Raw genomic sequence first — 16,936 nt, forward strand, 5'->3', positions numbered from 1 at the left:
AGAGCAGACAGCTCGGACTTTCTGTGGACATCCCCTTGGGAGCTTCATTTCCTTTGAACTCCCAAAAATGCAGATGCTGTTTCTAAACTTTGTGCTGGAAGTATCAGGGGAGTTGGATGCCTGAGAGCTTGCACATTGGGTACATAATTGCTATACAATTAGCAAGGTCTGGACCAGCACTCCTGAGGCCCATGGGAGTCTTTCTGGGAGGTCCTGGGACTCCGCGACCCCCCACCGGGGCACTCCAAGCGAGACATATTGAGCCCAGACCCAGTGGTGCGCAGACCTAGTTGCAGCGTGTCTCCCTTCCTGCCGGCAGCTCTCTGGGTGCAGGACAGCGCCGGTTTGATTTCAGGGCAGAGCTCCTGCCGAGTAGGACTTCACTGCACAGTAATTGGAAAATGCTAGTGCCTGATGCCCACCCTCCAGGGAATCCCTCTTCAAAGCCCTAGTGGGGCTGAGGCACTGACTCCTCAGGGGAGGCTGCAGCTCCACAGGGGAATCACCCTCCTAAAGATCACACAGAGTGTCTTTTAAGTGGAAATGACTGTTTTTTCCCAATTAGGCGGAGCAGAAATAATTAAGCAGGGCCACAGCCATTGTTATCTTGTACCTGATTGCCAGAGCTCAGTCTGGCAGGGATTACTTCATTGTGCTCCTTTGCTAGTTTTTCATTTTCTTCTGCTAAAAAGCTGATAATGTTTGTGGCTCCTGTCACAAGGGACATAGAAATCTGTTTTCAGAGGAGCGGCTCTTGCACCCCAAGTTGGTCCGTGGAGTTTGTGGGCAAATAAATCCCGGGAGTGGCTGCTAGGCTAAGCAGAGAACATACAGAGGGGTGGCAGACTGGGCCTGGGGGTGTCCGGTGCGTGTGGAGAGGAAGCAGCACAACGCCATTTTAAAGATACCTGTTTCTGTTTGCATTTAACCTTTGTCTTTTTGCTCTTGAAGTGGAAACTGCGCTAATTTGTCTGGGAGGCTGGGGAGGCTACTGGGAGGGAATGGATCCAGCAAGGGTGGGTATCGCCACCCCTCTCTGGTCATATGCTGAGCACGGCTTGAGAGAGCTGGGGCCCCAGCCTGGGAGTTTCTCAGGCTTCCACGAACCCTACGTTTTCAGCATTTGCAATTTCCCTTTGCACACTGGCCGAGCCGGGCTGCTTCATTCACATCACACCAGAGTCTGGTGCAGCATTGTCCTTCCTCTGCAAGAGGACTTTTGATGGCCAAGATAAATTCAATGCCACTGGAGCAGCAAGAAACATTAACCCTTAATCCTCGGCTAGCGGGGCCACTGAGCAGTAAGAGGACCCTGGTCAGGGTGGCAGGACACCCCGTGGCCAGGGAGGGCTCTACGGCTTCCCCCTTGGCTGTCCATGTGTGAGGACTGGGGCAGCCCAGGCTGCATGGTCCCAGGCTCAGGGACTCGTTTTCCAGACATGCTGCCCCACCAGTGCCCAGCACCAGCTGCCTCAGAGAGGTGCAAGGCGCAGCCGGTGATGGACTAACCCCTGTTGTAGGCAAGGAAGAAGAATCCAGGCTTGTCCTTCTAGCAAAGCAATTCTGGGTTTGGATTTCTCTCCACTGTTGCAAGTCGATTTCAGCCTTCCCTGGGCAGGAGGGAGGGATTCTGTTACGCCTGGCTGAGAGCTGGCACAAGGGCTTGCAGGTGTCAGGACAGCGTGGCTGATGGGGATGTGTGAGGCTGCAAGTCACCCCTCTCCCACGGTCTGTAGGTATTTACAGAGGGAGCAGGTTTCTGATAAATACAGACAAAAATGTGTATATACTGAGGTCAGCTGGAAGCAGAAGCTAGATTAATTCAGGCCTTAATGGAAGGGTGATTAACTGTCAAAACAGCTTGCTGGTGGCTGGCAAGCATTCTCCATCACCCCTTGTCTTCCCGTGTCCAGGCCGAGAGGCGGTCAGTGGTGGGTTGGTGCAGGAGCCCTGCGTGGGCTCTCTGATCTGCGAGGGTTCAACGCCCTTACATCCCACCCGGTGCCGAGATCGATGAGTCATTTGTTGTCCCGTGCCAGCCGCACCACAATTCAACAAGGAAGAAATAAACACAGGAATGATTTATTTAGTTTAGTTTTTACAGAATGTAATAAGGAGCCTCCATGTCATGCTCTGGACAAAAGCAGATATTTTGCAGCAGTATAATACGACAAACAGTGCTGCCACTGTCCCCAGACGCACGCTCCAGGGACACCTCTGCTCTGGCCAGCTCCCTGGGAGGTGTCCAGGCCCAAGCCCAGGCCTGGCTGCAAGCCGGGGAGGGGACACCTGCGAAGGATGCCCTGGCTGCTGGGGCGTCACCTTCAGGAGAGGCACTTGCCATTCTCAAAGGTTGCCAGAAGTCAGCTGGCCACAGCCATGGCCAGCTGGGCCCCATGAGGCTTTCGGCAGCCAGAGCTGGGCTCGAGCCCACAGCCTGGATGCGGACCCTTGCTGCCCGCCTGCCTCCGGCCTCCCTGTCCCCTACCCGAGCTGTGCAGAGGAGCTGGGCACTCCAGCCTCTTCTTGCCCAGGCACACTTTCTTGTGCTAAGCAGTTTGCAGATGTGATAATGAGACTCCTAATTTGCTTAGGGAAGAGATAAAGAGGGGAAAAAAGAAAAAAAAGAAACCAGGCTAGGTGGTGGGCTGCCCTCAGAACCTGGATATTCCGCTGCTGCTGATCCTGCCTCTCCCTCCTGCCCCTTACCCCCTCCCACAGGAACAGCCTGAACTAATTAACCCTCTAGCACTCCATAATGAAGGCTAATAAACACCTAATGGGTTTGCTTGAACAAACAACCTCTGCGCAGGCCATAGGAAACCCCCCGTCCAGTCCCGTGGCGTGGTGTGGGGGAAGATGAGGGAGCGTGGGGCTGGGGCTGCCCCTGGCCCTCCCATGCCGCACGCCTGAGCCAGAGGTCCCCCAGCCCGGTCCCGCTGCGCCTGGGCTCCCCGCAGCCTGGCTCCCCGCACCCTGGCTCCCCGCAGCCTGGCTCCCCCGCAGCCTGGCTCCCCGCAGCCTGGCTCCCCGCAGCCTGGGCTCCCCGCAGCCTGGCTCCCCGCAGCCTGGGTCCCCACAGCCTGACTCCCCGCAGCCTGGGCTTGCCAGCCTCGCCGGTCAGGGTTTCCCCTGTTGACCGCCCTACTGCCCGTGGCTTTCCCCAGACCTTGTCCTCCCCATCCCTGCTGTGCTTTCACCGGCACTTCTGCCCCGAGCACGAGCGGGGCTCTGCGCTGCGCAGACCTTCCCCGCTCCGCCCGGACTGGGGGCTGCTGGGGACGGGCTGCGCGTCCCAGCGAGCACGGCGTGCTGCAAGCTGCGGGGACCCCGTGACACCGTCAGGTGTTGTCCCTCCTTTGGGGACTGGATCGTAAGGGTGGTGGAAACAAATCGGTCTCGTTCTTCCTGTGAACGCTGTGATCAGCGTCTTGGCCTGTGCGTCGTGATACGTCCACAGTCTGTCGTAGCTGGGTTTGCACAGTACTGGGAGCCCGAGCTCTGAAGGAAATGCACTCAGAAATATTCTGCTTAAAATACTGTACCAGATGGACGGCGTTTTCCTAACCTTTAGCTGGTTCCAATGTGCAAACAGTTAAGATCATAATGTTAATGTTTTCTCAGATGTTTTATGTGCATATAAAATATTCTGAAAGAATGTGCTTTTGAATGCAAGGTTTTATCCAATTACAATTTTACTAGAGTTTATAAAAACATAAAAAGTATGTTTTCAGGGTGTCTGAGATGCTGCTGGCCTTCGTAGTAAACTCTGAAGCCTGTACAGTGGAATATAATTGCTACTACATGGGAGATGTCTCTGGTATTTTTATGGTTAGATAAATGTGCTAATTCTTCAGTCCCGTATCTGGTCTCCTCTGAAAATGGTTAACATAGGGGCGGTTAAGAAAAATACATTCCACCTCTGCACTAAAACCTTCTTTTGCTTTTTACTGGGGGCTAAAGGCTTGGCTTCTGCCGACATGGACGTATTTGAATCAGACACTAAAAATACAACGTAAGAGCTCAGGGCAACTCTTCAATGGAGTGAGTTACTTATCTCCCAGCAAGTGTAGGAATAGATTTCCCTTACCCTGCCTGGCGACTGCAGCCTCCTGTAGGCAGCAGGATTCTGGAGGTGCTAAGTGAGAATGTATTTCTGCCCTGGCTTAACTGAAAACCTGAATCAAGAAAGGAGATAAATGGAATTTAATGAACGTTCATGCAAAGACAGCTACTGTTGTTCTTTTGGAATAGAAAAGACGGCAAACGCTGTAATCCCTGGGAATCTTCTGGGTTTGCCATGTGAGCACGAAGGCTGAGCATGGAAACACTGATCACGTACCTGTCTGTTTCCGAGAGATCCATGTGTTGCGTTACAGCATTTTATGATTCCGTGCGTAAGTAGTTCATAATTTTAACAGGCTTATTCCTATTCAAAGATGGTGAATTAGCATAAGCCTGTTAAAATTATATAGCAAGCGTGCGTGAAATCATAAAGCAAAGTAGTAAATTACTCAGTTAAAGAGAGAGACGCAGGCTCTGTCTCCGAGCTGCACACCTTCAGCCGACCCGGAGCGGCTCAGCGCCTTCCAACAAAACCCTGGTGCTTTTGGGGCTGCACCTTCAGGAGCCCATCCTGGCCTGCACCGCTGCTGCAGGCAGAGGGAGGGGAAACCCTGTTCCCTGCGCTGGGAGAGGGCAGGGAGCTGGCGGAGGCAAAGCGCCTCGGGGAGCGCAGAGGTCAGCAAAGCAAACCCACGCAGCCCCCCAGCCCCTCCGCATGTCCCGGGGGCCGCGGGGGTGTCCCCAGCCCTGCTGGCAGGAGCCCCCGGCCCCGCTCCAGGAGGTTCCCACGGACCGGCCATGCAGGCAGCGAGGCTCCTGCCCCATGCTGCCTCGGAAGGTGATTTGAACCCGTATTGGTGGCTATCTCGCTCTGTGTTGACAAAGAAAAAACAAGCACAAAGAACAGGATTGCATTTGTTATTTGTAAGTCAAACCAGCTGCGATCTGCAGGCTGCAGGTCCTGCAGGTCCGAGAAGCACCGCGCGTCACTGCTGCCCGCAGGCGCTTGTCTCCTGTGTCACCGCGGCCCCGGCTTCCCTCGCTCTGACCCCCAGGTCTCCGTTTGCTGGGTATCACTGGACCGCAGCGGGAGTGGTGCCACGGGGAGCCCTGAATGCCGTGGTGCCGCCGTGGGGAGCCGGTGGTACCTGTGCCGGGAGCAGCACGAGAAAGGGGAGGCTGCCAGAGTCTGTTTGCAGATGAACGGGGACCCCAAAAGCCCGAGGCTCAGAAAAGCCCGGCCGACTCTCAGGCGCTGACCCTAACCCTGCACTGGCAGGGATCTTTCTGGCAAAAGCCAGCGGCACGTGCCGGCTCCTCAGCCCAGAGTGCTGGGGTGCTCCGGGCACCCTCTGCAGCCGCTCTGACGCGTGGGGTGCTCGCGGCGAAGGTCCTGCATGCCACGGGGCTGCGCTGGTCCCACTCCTCTGTTGCTGAAACCCGCGGCGAAGCGGAGATGCTGGAGGGTCACCAAGTCCTTGCTGTTTGTGAGCGCAGAGTTTTCCAGCCTGACGTGACCAAATGCAGAAACTTGGGGCTCATGGAGGAGACAGAAGGACTTTGAAACAAAGCGTCTTTGAGGCCACCTCATGCAGTGTGGATCCAAGAGGACAAATCAAATTTACGGGCATAGCTTAGATTGGGAGATATGCTTGGAAAGCCAATTTGTTTCATTTTATAGGCTTGAAAGATTCTAAGTCAGGGCTGCCTGTATGGTTTGAATTAGGTTTGGATAGCAGTGTTCTGGAAAGCGAGATCTGGAGAGGTTTTCACTCAGGGCGTTTGTAATCGAGTAGGGGCCATCTAGCATTTCTGCAGTGCTTTCAAATAGAATATTCCATGTCTGACCAAAAACAAAACTTCCGCAATGTTAAGAAAACGATGAATACCTGAAAATGGGGGTATCTATCTTGTATCAAATATTTAGGAATAAGATTCCAAGGTTATCAGTTTGTCCGTGACTGTAGGGAGCTGCTGTGTGAAACCTCAGCAGTGAAAAAGCTTTACCAGGCAGACCGCAGGGTCTAACGCGGGAGATGCTCCCCCGGGCCCTATGGAGGGTGCAGACACTGTTCTGGGACTGTGTCTTGGCTGCTCCAGTCTCTGTGCGATGCGGCCACTGTCCGAGAACCAGACCCCGTACCAGTCCATAGAGCGAAACCACGGCGTGGCAGAGCAACGCGCCGCAGGCTTTCCAGTGCCCTGAGCCCTGGGATGCGTTTTGTGCCCTGCGAGCCGACAGCAGATGAGCCCCTGGCTCCCACTGCTGAGCTCAGCTGCCAGAAAAGTTCCCCGGGTAAGTAGCACAATCTTTGTTTGGTCGTTAAAGCAGAAAAAGAGAGAGGGAACCTTAGGAAATGCTTGAAACGATTAGGTGATCTTAACTCTAAGGAGCTAAACAAATGCAAAGCAATTCTCCCCCCAGCTCCTCGTGCTGCTGTAGAATGTAATCTCATTTCTAAACACACAATTACAGAAAATAAAAAGAAAAGAAAAGAATAATTAATTTCTGCTTCCTCATGCAAATCCTCTGACCAATCATTTAGGGATCAGGGGCAATTCAGCTTCTTGTGCAAATTCCAAGCTGAAGGCCTGAAAAAAAGCAAGTGAATGGATTTACTTTTCTAAGAACCAGAATTAACAAAGGTTCCATTTTCCACGGTTATGTGCCTGGCCAGACAGCCCTTGCTGACAAGCTCTCAAAAAACATGTGTTGGCCTGTTGAAAAGGCCCCAGTGTTGACTGACAGACAATTGAAGTGACAAATTGTTTCATTGTACTTGGCAGGGAGAGCGCTGTATTAGATAATTACGGCGAGGAGGGAAGCGACAGGTCACAGGTCAGAAGACACGTCTGACCCCGTTTTGTGAAAGCCCTGAAAGGAGCCCGCGCCCGGGAGAGCAGCACGACGCTGCCGGCGGGTTCCCCTTCCACGCTGATGATTAAGAGCTAACGAAGATGGGACGGGGATGGGCTCGCTCCCTGCTCGCCCCGGCCCCGGTTCCCGGGATGCGGTGTTGGGGTTCGGCGGCGGCTCGGTGCCACGTACCGGCATGTGGTGCCGCGAGGGCGAGTGCTGCCGCGGTGCCGCTGCCCCTCGCCGGCCCCGGCGGTGCCCGGTGCACGGCCTGGCTGCCTTTGGCAGGGCGGACGGCCGCGGCGGTGCAGCCCCGGTGATGGCTCCGTCCGATGGCGGTGAAGGCAGACGGTGGCCCCCGGCACAGCGCTGGGCATGCCTTGGGGTCGGCACAGGTGAACAGGTGAGGATCCCACGGGAAACAGAAAGCAAAGTGTAAATGGCTGAGAGAGGCTGAGAACGCGGTCCTCGGCTGTGCGGTCTCACCGCCACGCCTCAGCCCCCTCGCTTTGGACTCGTGGCTTTAGCATTTTGGGGTGCAGCATCTCCCCAGGCAGGCGTCCCTGCAGCCAGCAAACGCAGCTGGAACGCCGTTAGCATCCCTTTGCTAACGGGATCTGCCCGCGGTGCCCCGAGCTCTGCCTGGGCCAGCCCGGCCGGCAGCGTCGGCCACTGCCTGGGCCAGCACGGCGGCTGCGCCAGCGCCTTGTAGGCAGCACCAGAGCCATTCGCAAGGGACGTCTCGGCAGGTCCGTGTTTTGAATTGGCAGCAAAACGCCCGATGTCCAGCCCCGAATCCTGTGCCGGGCAGGTCTGGCTCGAGCACGGACACCTTCCAGCTCCAGCCCGTGCAGCTCTGCCTGGGACCGCGGGACTGACCCACGCTGGCTGGGGCCTGGCTTTCTGTGGGCCGCGACAGAGTGCAACTAATAATTATTGAAGCCTCTCTCCCACCATAGAAATAAAATATGGCACGGAATCACAGCACAGCTACTCCATTGAGAGCGCTGCTCAACTGAGTAATACCAATAATTCAAAACAGATGAACCAAAGGCTCAAACACTATAGACTTAGTATCCTGATCTGCCCTGACCCCGGGAACTCGCTGAAAGTTACCTTGAGACTCGCCAGAGCTCTTTGTAACTTCTGTGAGGGTTATTTATTGCAAAGTCATAAATATTTGTTATGGATTTTCTCCATCAATCTACAAAATGAATTAGGTTAGAAAAAATTTATGTACTGGATTTTGGGCCTGTGTTTCTCAGGCAGGGGAGAAAAAGTAGGATCTCCACTGTGCAGAGGACGGACTGCTGCAGAGCTCTGGGCTCTGCTGCCCGCGTTAATTCCCTTCCACAAAGTGTTTAAAATGCACAGTACAGTTGAGAAGCAGGGGAAGAGGTTCTTCTTTAAACCTCTCTTAAAATCTTCCATAAAATTATTTATGGGGGAAGGAAAAGTCTATTTCCCCCTCCTCCCTCACGGATGCCCTGCCAGCCCATTAAAAACATGAAATACAGGGGCTGTTGTGCCCCAGGAAATCAACCTCAAGCCAACATCTCCCAGTCTCCCCGCGAAGCCGGCACCAGCACCGGCTGCGTGCAACAGGGATGGAGGGAGAGTGATCAGCCTCTTCCCTTCCCACCCCAAGGCACAGCTGCCCTGGGGCAAAGCCACCGCATTTTCCCACCCCTTAAAGAAAGGACACGTGAGCAGGGCTGTTCCTGCCCTGCAGGCACTTCTCTGGTGAAATTAAAAGTTTTTATTCGGGAAAAGGCTTAAGCAAGACCTTACCCTCCAGGATGCTCTGAAGTTCCCTCGGTGCAGTAGGATTTAGGCACTGACGCTGATTTAGGCACCCGGGTCACTGTGCGGGGTCACGGTGGGAAGCGGGACAGGTCCCGTGGCTCTGCCCGGGGAAGGGGGGCTCACAGGGTGGAGGGCAAGCGTGGGCACAGGGGGTGGTGACCCAGGTGGTCCGTGGTCCTCGTGCTTCCGCCTGGCTGCAGAGAGGAGCCGAAAGCACCGTGCTCTGCCCTCCTGGGGCAGCTCCTCCATGGCCAGGGCCTGGGAAGTGAAATAGATTTTTTCTCTTCAGGACTCAGGGGATGTGTTTCTTCTTTGCATTAGTTTTACAGGAACCCCAGAAAATCACAGAAGACCCCACGGGATCCCACAAACCACGCCGACACTTTTAAGCTGTTTGCACTCGGGCTAATCAGCTGCTGTTTTAGGAGGTTATTGCTAACAATTAAATCTGACTGCATTTTTGGTTGCTGTTTTAAAATTGTTTGTAACAGCTGTCCTTGTCCCGTATGTAATTTCAACAAGCCCAGGAGAGAATCTGCCTTGGTTCTCTGAGCTGGCTTTTCCCGGTCCCCATGTCACTCAGTGCCCGCGAGCACGGACTGGGATGGGGAACGGATTCTTTGCTGCAGGAGCAACCCGGGCAGGGTGGAAGCTGGCTCAGCGCTTCCCCAGGCTGCGTCCCCCGGGTCGCTGCTCGCAGTGGGATGGCAGCAGGGAGCCCTCCCCTGCTTGCCTTCCGCATCGCCTTCCCCAAGCTGCGCTCGTGGACCCCCCTCCCCTCCTGCCCTCCTCTGTGGCGATTCCCCTTCCCTCACGGGGTTTCCGCTGTGGGTACCTGCCCGAGCCCTGGCAGACGCCAGCGAGTCCTGCTTTCCCATGTCTGTCTGTCCAGCCACCCAAAAGCTCCTGAAAAGGTTTGCATGAATGAGCTGATCGAGCTTTGTTTCTGCTCCTGTGGCTTGCCCTTTACCCTTTGGCCTTTGCCCAGCGCCGTGGCCAGGGGAGCGAGGGTTTGGCCACAGATCACTGCACAGCTGGCCAGATGCTCCCACAGGAGCACAATGAGCCGTGGCGGGGGCTCGCAGCTCCTCCTGCTCCCCAGCCCCGGGCACCAGCGTGCCTGGTAAAACACCCAACACAGCATTTTTCTCCTGCTGCGAGGAAGACTTCAGCGTGGGTCCTGTGTGTGGGCTGGGCGCCGTGCCGCCCCGGTGCCGGGGAGATGGATGCTGCTTCCCACCACGTTCTTGGCGCGGCTCCCCACCTCCGTCCTGCTTTCCTTCCACTGTGCCTGTGCTGATGCAGCAAACCGGGCCCCGCCAGCACTGGCTGTCGCTCCTCAGTGTGAGCCCTTGGCGCCAGGGTGGATCTGGCAGCTCCCAGCCGGCGTGGGGGGACGGTGCCTGTGCTGCCCGTGCAGCCTGGCTCTGGGGGGACGTTTGTGTGTGTCGCTTGGCTCGGCTGCAGGCGAAGAGCTGTCCTCTTAGGTCTGGCTTCATCCAGGACCTTTATCTTGCCTGCTGGTGAGGGCCCAGGGTCTTGTCTCCAGTTGCAGGATCACTCTCTGGATGCTTTTCGCATCCCCTGTGCCCTGCTGAGCTCTGCCCGCCAGCCCAGCCCAGCCCGAAGCCGGCTGGGGCACCGGCCAGTGCCGAGGAGCTGCGTGTGTCGGGCGGGTGGGCGCCGACAGCCTGGCAAAGACAGTGCTGATTGCCTTCTCTTCACTCGCAGCCTCCTCTCTCATCCCTCGCCCATCACACAGCTAGCAGGGACTCTGTCCTGCGCAGGTGGTACCGCTTCCCTGCGTGTGGGTAAGGCGTAGATCAGCTGGCTGTGCCAGGGACCTGTGTGGGTGTTTGTGTGTAGGTGTGTGTCCGACGGCGTCTGGATCGCAGCCACAGCCCAGGTACGCGCACGGCCACTCGCTCGGGCACGCGCACACGCCCGCTGCGGAAAACAGGGTCTGGAGCAGAGGATTCTGTGCTGAGTAACATAGTAGTGGAAAAAGTTGACAGAGGGAGCATGACACCAGGAGCTATTTGTTCAATCAATGATTTACCAGATGTGTACACTGTACTAAAGGCTTGTAAACATACTTTAATGGCCAGCTGTAAATCCAGGCAGTAGCAGTGCCAGCTTCATCTCCATCGGACGTGTTTTAGGAACAACAGTGTAAGGGCTCTGAATCACTCTGTTATAGGCTCTGTCAGCTCTGCAATTGTACGTGTAAATCAAAAAGAACCAATGTCCTTAGGCCAAAATTATTTGTATGTCAGGGAAGGTTTTATGACCAGCAGCTCTTCCTTTTCTGGGTTCCCCGGCAGCTTCTTGTCTTCCACAAACGGCATCTCCAGGACATCGGGTTTCCGTCCCAGCGCCCCAAGTGCGTGGCTGTGTTTTCACTGGCTGTGTTGGGAGTCTCTTTTGTTAACCACTGAAGCAAAGCGTCATTAGTGAGAAGTGCACGGTGTACACAAAGAGGAACTTGCCAAATTACTAATAAGCAGAAACTCCATCCATCTTAATGAGACAGGGTTAAGAAAATAGCAACCTAGAATATACACAATGGAGCCTTTCCACGCTGTTCATTCATGTTGGGAAGTAGTTCAGGACTCCATCTCTGGTGCTGCTTGGGGATTGCTGCATGGTTCCCAAACCAAAGGCTGCTTATGCTTCTGTAGATCACTAAGCATGAGAAAGATAAATAAAGTGGATGGATGTCTCAGAAAATTATTAGAGGCAAGATAAATATCTGGCCTTCAAGCAAATGAAACACCACCACAACTCTTCACTGCTGAGCAAGTCAGGATTGCACCAGGCAGCAGATGAAGAGAGTTCACTGCTCGTGGCAGGGCTAGAAATCATCCCTGGAGGCTGGGGAAGGGATGCCGTGTGGTGCTGTTAGGCAGCGCTGGTCAGGCAGCGCCTGGCACGGGCACCCAGCCCCTCTGGGACACCTGCGCCAGAGCCATCCGCACCTCATCACGCAGCACAGAGGAGGGCTGGGAAGAAGCAGAGAGGGTCTTTTGTTTGGGGAAAGTCAGGGAAAAATTACAAACCCATTTATTTTCTGGTTTTTGTTATGGAGGGTCCGAAGAACCCCCAGAAACCTTGGACAGAGGATTACCACAGAGTGAGAAGCGTGAGATGTTTCCTCGCGGTGGGCAGATCTCCAGCTCCCTTCCTTTGGGGTCCTCACCAAAGCAGCCAAGGGTCCCTGTGTGCTGGGTCACCGCGGGGCTGCTCCTGGGCTGAGGCCCCAGTCACACCGGCCCGGCGGTGTGATTTACAGCTCCCCGGTGACTCGCAGCACTTCCCCAGGTTACTCTGGCAACACAGAAGGCGTTTGCACCCACACCGAGGTGCCTGCACACCTGTGCGCCCCAGCCACATTTTTCTTTTGTTGGGTAAGGAATGACTTGCAGCGCGTTTCACGCAGGCAGCTCAGCTGCTGGCTATTTTATTGAACGCCAGCACTCGCTGTATGTTATTCAGACAAACTTTATATACGCTACAGACCCTCTCAGCAGCCTGCACCTGGTCCAGGGCAAAGCTGAGCCTCATAGAGAAGAATGTGCTGTAATGCAGCAAGTTATTACAGGATAAATATTTATAAGCCCCTGTAAATATTTGCCATCAGTTCCCTCCTGGGAGCAGGGCAGACGGTCAGTTTCAGCAGTGCTGAAGGCATTAGCTGTTGTAGTTCTTTATATGTTATCTCAGCTAGTAAACCCTTTGTTGATTGTGTTTAGCTATAGCATTTAATGGTGCTAATTTCACACTAACGGGAGACATTGGCTGGAATCGTTGTGTGCCTTGATCCTGGCCCCACCGCGGGCTGGCTCTCGGTGTAAGCATCCTCCGCAGCCCCGGCGGTGCCGGGCACCAGGCTGGGGTAGCACAGCGGGTCGCCACAGCTGCGAAACCTCCCCACACAGATCCCTGTGTCAAGGGGCGAGGGAGCCTTCCTGGCTGCATCAGTGTTATTGGAACCACGGAGACATCCCCTGAGAAACCCGGAAAACAAACACGGCAAAACTAACATCCTCCTCAGCAGCGGCTGTCGGCTCTCCGCTGGCTGAGGGGGTGTCTAATCTAAAGCAAATATTCCCTGGGGGTGTCCGGGAGCTGTCCTGCTGCAGGGGTGGCACGGCGGGCTCCCCGTGTGGGGACGTGGCGGGTGGGCTGCCCTCCGTCCCCTCCATGGCAGGGGCACAGGCTCCGAGGGGCAGCGCAAGCCCTGGCGCGGAGCAGCTGTTGGTGGTTTTCGCGTCATCCCGCTTGAAGCAGGGACGGCGGATGCCTGTGGCCGGCCGGTCTCGGCTCCTCCATCACTGCCTCCTCTGTTGGGGCTGAGATGGGACTAGTGCCGCGGTGGGAAACCGGGGAAGAAATGCCAGGGCAGGCAAGGCCGTGACTCCTCCATGCCCTCAAACGCAGCAGTAAAACAATGGGCCCTGGGCAATAGCGCTTGCTGGATTGTTGCGTGGGACTATTTGGGGGCTCCACGTTGCTGCTCATGCACGAAAGGCAGTCATTTGGCAAAAATCAGCTCAGTTAGCAGCCATTGTTCGTAAAGAGCCCGGGGCTGAATGGGCTCAGGGCTAATATATTCTATTATCCCACGCCTGCCTGTTTCCCCAGGGTGGCGTGGAGGGAAACGCACATTCCAGCGCGGGGCTGAATGGGCAGAGCGTGCCCTGCCAGCCCCCAGTGCTGCCCAGCGGGCGACGCGGCCTGGGGGGGCTGGGAAGGGGCCGGAGGGCACCTGTGAGCGGGCGAGGGGGGTGTCACGGGGGCGTTCAGCCTCCAGCCGTCCCTTCAACGCCGAGCGGCCGCCGTGGGTGGATGTGGAGGAGAGCGGCTGCAGTGAGCGGAGCTGTGGTGGGGGACAGAGCCCGTGGTCCCGCAGGCTGCAGGGACGAACAATGGAGCCAGAAATAAGCACTGTTAATTGGGCTGGGCTTTTCAATGAGCAGGAGAGGGCTGGGGATAGCCAAAACGGTGCATGTTGCAAAGCATCTCATTATTCAATAAGAGTATGTTAGCCCCTGTGGGAGAGGCAGCAATAAAGGGCTGTAAAGCAAAGTTAAATGATGACATTAGAGACTGTGCAGAGATTTAAGAAGCAGCGGGCTACGTAATTATGAACGGAAATGGCTGCACAGGCTTCGCTCAGAAAAGTTAATGCCCAATTTGGAAGGGGTTTGTTGGAAGAGCAGCCTTTCTTGGCCAGCTGCTATTTAAGAGGCCTTATACTGTGTATTAAGCAATTTAGTGGTCTAGACCAGAGCTGTTGGCTTATTTCTTTTTTTTCCCCCTCTCTCCTTTTACAAAGAAAAAATGGTTTTCTGGGCAATTCTGTTTCGGTTTGCGATTCACTCTCGGGTTCCCATACAGGTGCTGCTGCTGTGCGTGTGGGTATCAGATACAGAAGAGAAGGGAGCCAGCAAAGACCTTCCCTGGGCTGAGCTCAGGAACCGCCCGTGCTCTGAGCGTGGATGGATTCATGTCTGGTAGCGTCCCCGCTCAGATGAAGAGCGCTGAACGGTGGCGGGCAGCCCTTGGAGCTCAGCGGCTGCTGTACGGTGTGTCAGGGCTGCAGCCGGCCCAGCAATCCGCGTGGGATGCTGCAGGTCTGTGGTGGCACACAGCTCTGGAGTGACCATGACAGGACATTGGCCTTGCCCCGTGTCGTATTTGCTGAGCTGGGGGTAACCAGAATCCGGACTGTGGTTTTATCGCAGTGTTACTGCTGTTGCCTTTGGAGAGCTCCCCAACTTTCGAACAAGAGTTTCCCCAGTCCCTGTCTTGCCTGCCTAGCTGTGATGTTTCTATCACACTACTCAGCCTGGAACAGAAAGATTACAGCACTGCCAAGTACAACACGCCCACTCTGAAAACGGAGAGGCTCTGAGTCTTTCTTACAATCGAAAATGGAGAGTTCCGAGTGCCCCAGATGAGCAGGGATCATCTTCTGGACCAGCGACTCATACCTGAGGATGTAACACTTGGGCGAAAATAAAGATTCTTGAGAGAAATTCAGCCCAACAGCTCTCCAGCAGATCAGTGCCCCGTTCTGTGTACCACACTATAGCACGCTACTGGGACACTGCTCTATGTTCTACGTTCTCAAAACGAGATTTTTTTAGCGCTGCTAAACTGATTTTGGTAAAAGCAAATTCTAGGGTGTCAGAATTTCCTAAGGGATGAGAAGTCCGTTTTGCAGCTGTTTCTTGGTGCAGTGATTAGTGCTTTGCTACCATTTCCTGAGCCCAGGCAGCAGGAGAGGGCCTGCTCCATCCAATTGCCTCTTTCATTCACCTTATGGTGAAGATTTCTCTTGTTTACTGCTGAATTCTCCACTTCATTAGCGGTGCTAACTGGCTTCTCTCTTCTGTTGGCCCTCAGGTGAAAGTGGCTCTTTCACGCTTCCAGGCTGCAGAGCCTCTTCCATTCGCCTCTCAATGAGGTGTAGTTCCTGTATTAAAGAGCACAAGCTGTTTAAGCAAAAGGCAGCAGCAGTAACAGGAGCTTTGTATGAGTCTGGAGGAGGGAGAGCTCAGGAGAGCTTCCTTGGATGGGGACGTGTGGCGAGCAGGGCTGCTCAATGGCCAGATCTTGTGCACGTGGGGACTCAGACAGCTGCTTCTGCCTGGCTTGCACCGAGGGGCACCCTGCTCTGCCCACGGAGTGGCCGCAGGACTCCGCGCCTGTGCTGACACCCAGGTGGGTTCATGGCCACCAACCTCAACGTGTCCAGCTCCCGGCTTTGGAGGGCAGCAAGTCTTTGCAGGCCCTGGGGGGCCTGTGCCTGCCTGCTGCGGGGAGTAGGGCTGGCCTGCGCTCCTGTCCCGTCTCCCCAGCAGAGCTGCGCTGTGCCGAGCGTCTCCCGCTTGTCTCCGAGCAGGACGCGCAGCTGTGGCTGCAGGCTGTCACGTTGCCGTGGCCTCGCTCCCGCTCCGAGGAGCTGCCGGGAGCAGCCCCTCCACGGGGCTCTGGGCCCGGGGCAGGCAGTGCTGCTGGTCCCCTTTACACGTGCCCTTTTCTTGCAAGGGGTGGTGAGGGGCTGGCAGTGATGTGGGGGGTGAGGGACTGCCACTGCTGGGGGTGGGCACAGCGGGTGCTGCTGTTGCACAGCTTCTGCTTTCCTGGCGGGACTGGAGCCAGGTTTCCCAGGCGCGATTCCCCTTTAAGAAACAGACCGACTCTTTCTCTCTCCCGTGTGTTTTTTTTTTCTGCAAATACCATAGTTTTTGTTGGAATTTGTCCACAGGGAAATGAGGTCTGCACGGTCCAGTCCAGGTTCTCAGAAACATCTGCAACCTTGGAAAAGCCGCTCAGGAGCGCCTGGGCCCCCCAGAGCTGCCCCGGCTCTGCCGCCCGCGGTGCCAGCGGCGGCGGGGTCCCCGGCACGGCCCCGCCGGGCTCGGGGTGCCCACGGGGGAAGCAGCAGCGCGGGGCTGTGGGGTGCGCTCACGCGCCCGTTCCCGGGGTCTCCCGGTGCCCCCGAGCCCCGCCCACGGCACCTTCCCGGCCCCGCTCCCGCCCGCGGCCCGCGCCGCAGGTGGGGCCGGGGAAGCGCCCGATCCGGCGCCGGGGCGAGCCCCGCTGCGCAGCGCCGTGGGGGCCGCGCCGGGCGCTGTCCCGCAGCCTGCGGGGCCGCCGCGGCCGCCGGTGCCCGGCCCGGGCCGCCCCCGGGGCGCGGAGGTCCCGGCCGGGCGCGGAGGCGCCGTCGGGGCCCGCCCGGGCGGAGCGGGGCGGGGCGGGCCGGGCCGGGCGGGCGCGGGATTGGCTCCCGGGGCCGCTGATTGACACCGGCGGGCGAGCGCGCGGCGGGCGGTGCCGCCCTGATTGGCTGCCGGGGGCTCACAAACCCGCGGCGCGGCGCGGCGGGGCCAGACCGGGGCCGGGGCCGGGGCGGAGAGAGCGGGGGGCTCGGCTCGGCTCGGCTCGGCTCGGCTCGGCTCGGCTCCGTGCGCCCGGCTTCCGACGGGGGGCCGCTGCCGGCGGCGGGCATCGGGCGGGGGGCGGCGGGCCGGCGCCCCGGTCAGGGGTGGGGGGCCCCGAGCAGGGCGCAGCGGCGGGGGCCGGCGGCGGGGGCGCGGGGAGGGTCCCGGGGACGATCCCCGGGGGCGGCCGGCGGCAGCGGGCGCCCGGCGGGGAGCGGCGGGCGGCAGCGTCGGGGCCGCCGTCGGTGGGCTGGCG

Source organism: Nyctibius grandis, chromosome 33 (assembly GCF_013368605.1).
Source record: "Nyctibius grandis isolate bNycGra1 chromosome 33, bNycGra1.pri, whole genome shotgun sequence".
Lineage (NCBI taxonomy): Eukaryota > Metazoa > Chordata > Aves > Nyctibiiformes > Nyctibiidae > Nyctibius > Nyctibius grandis.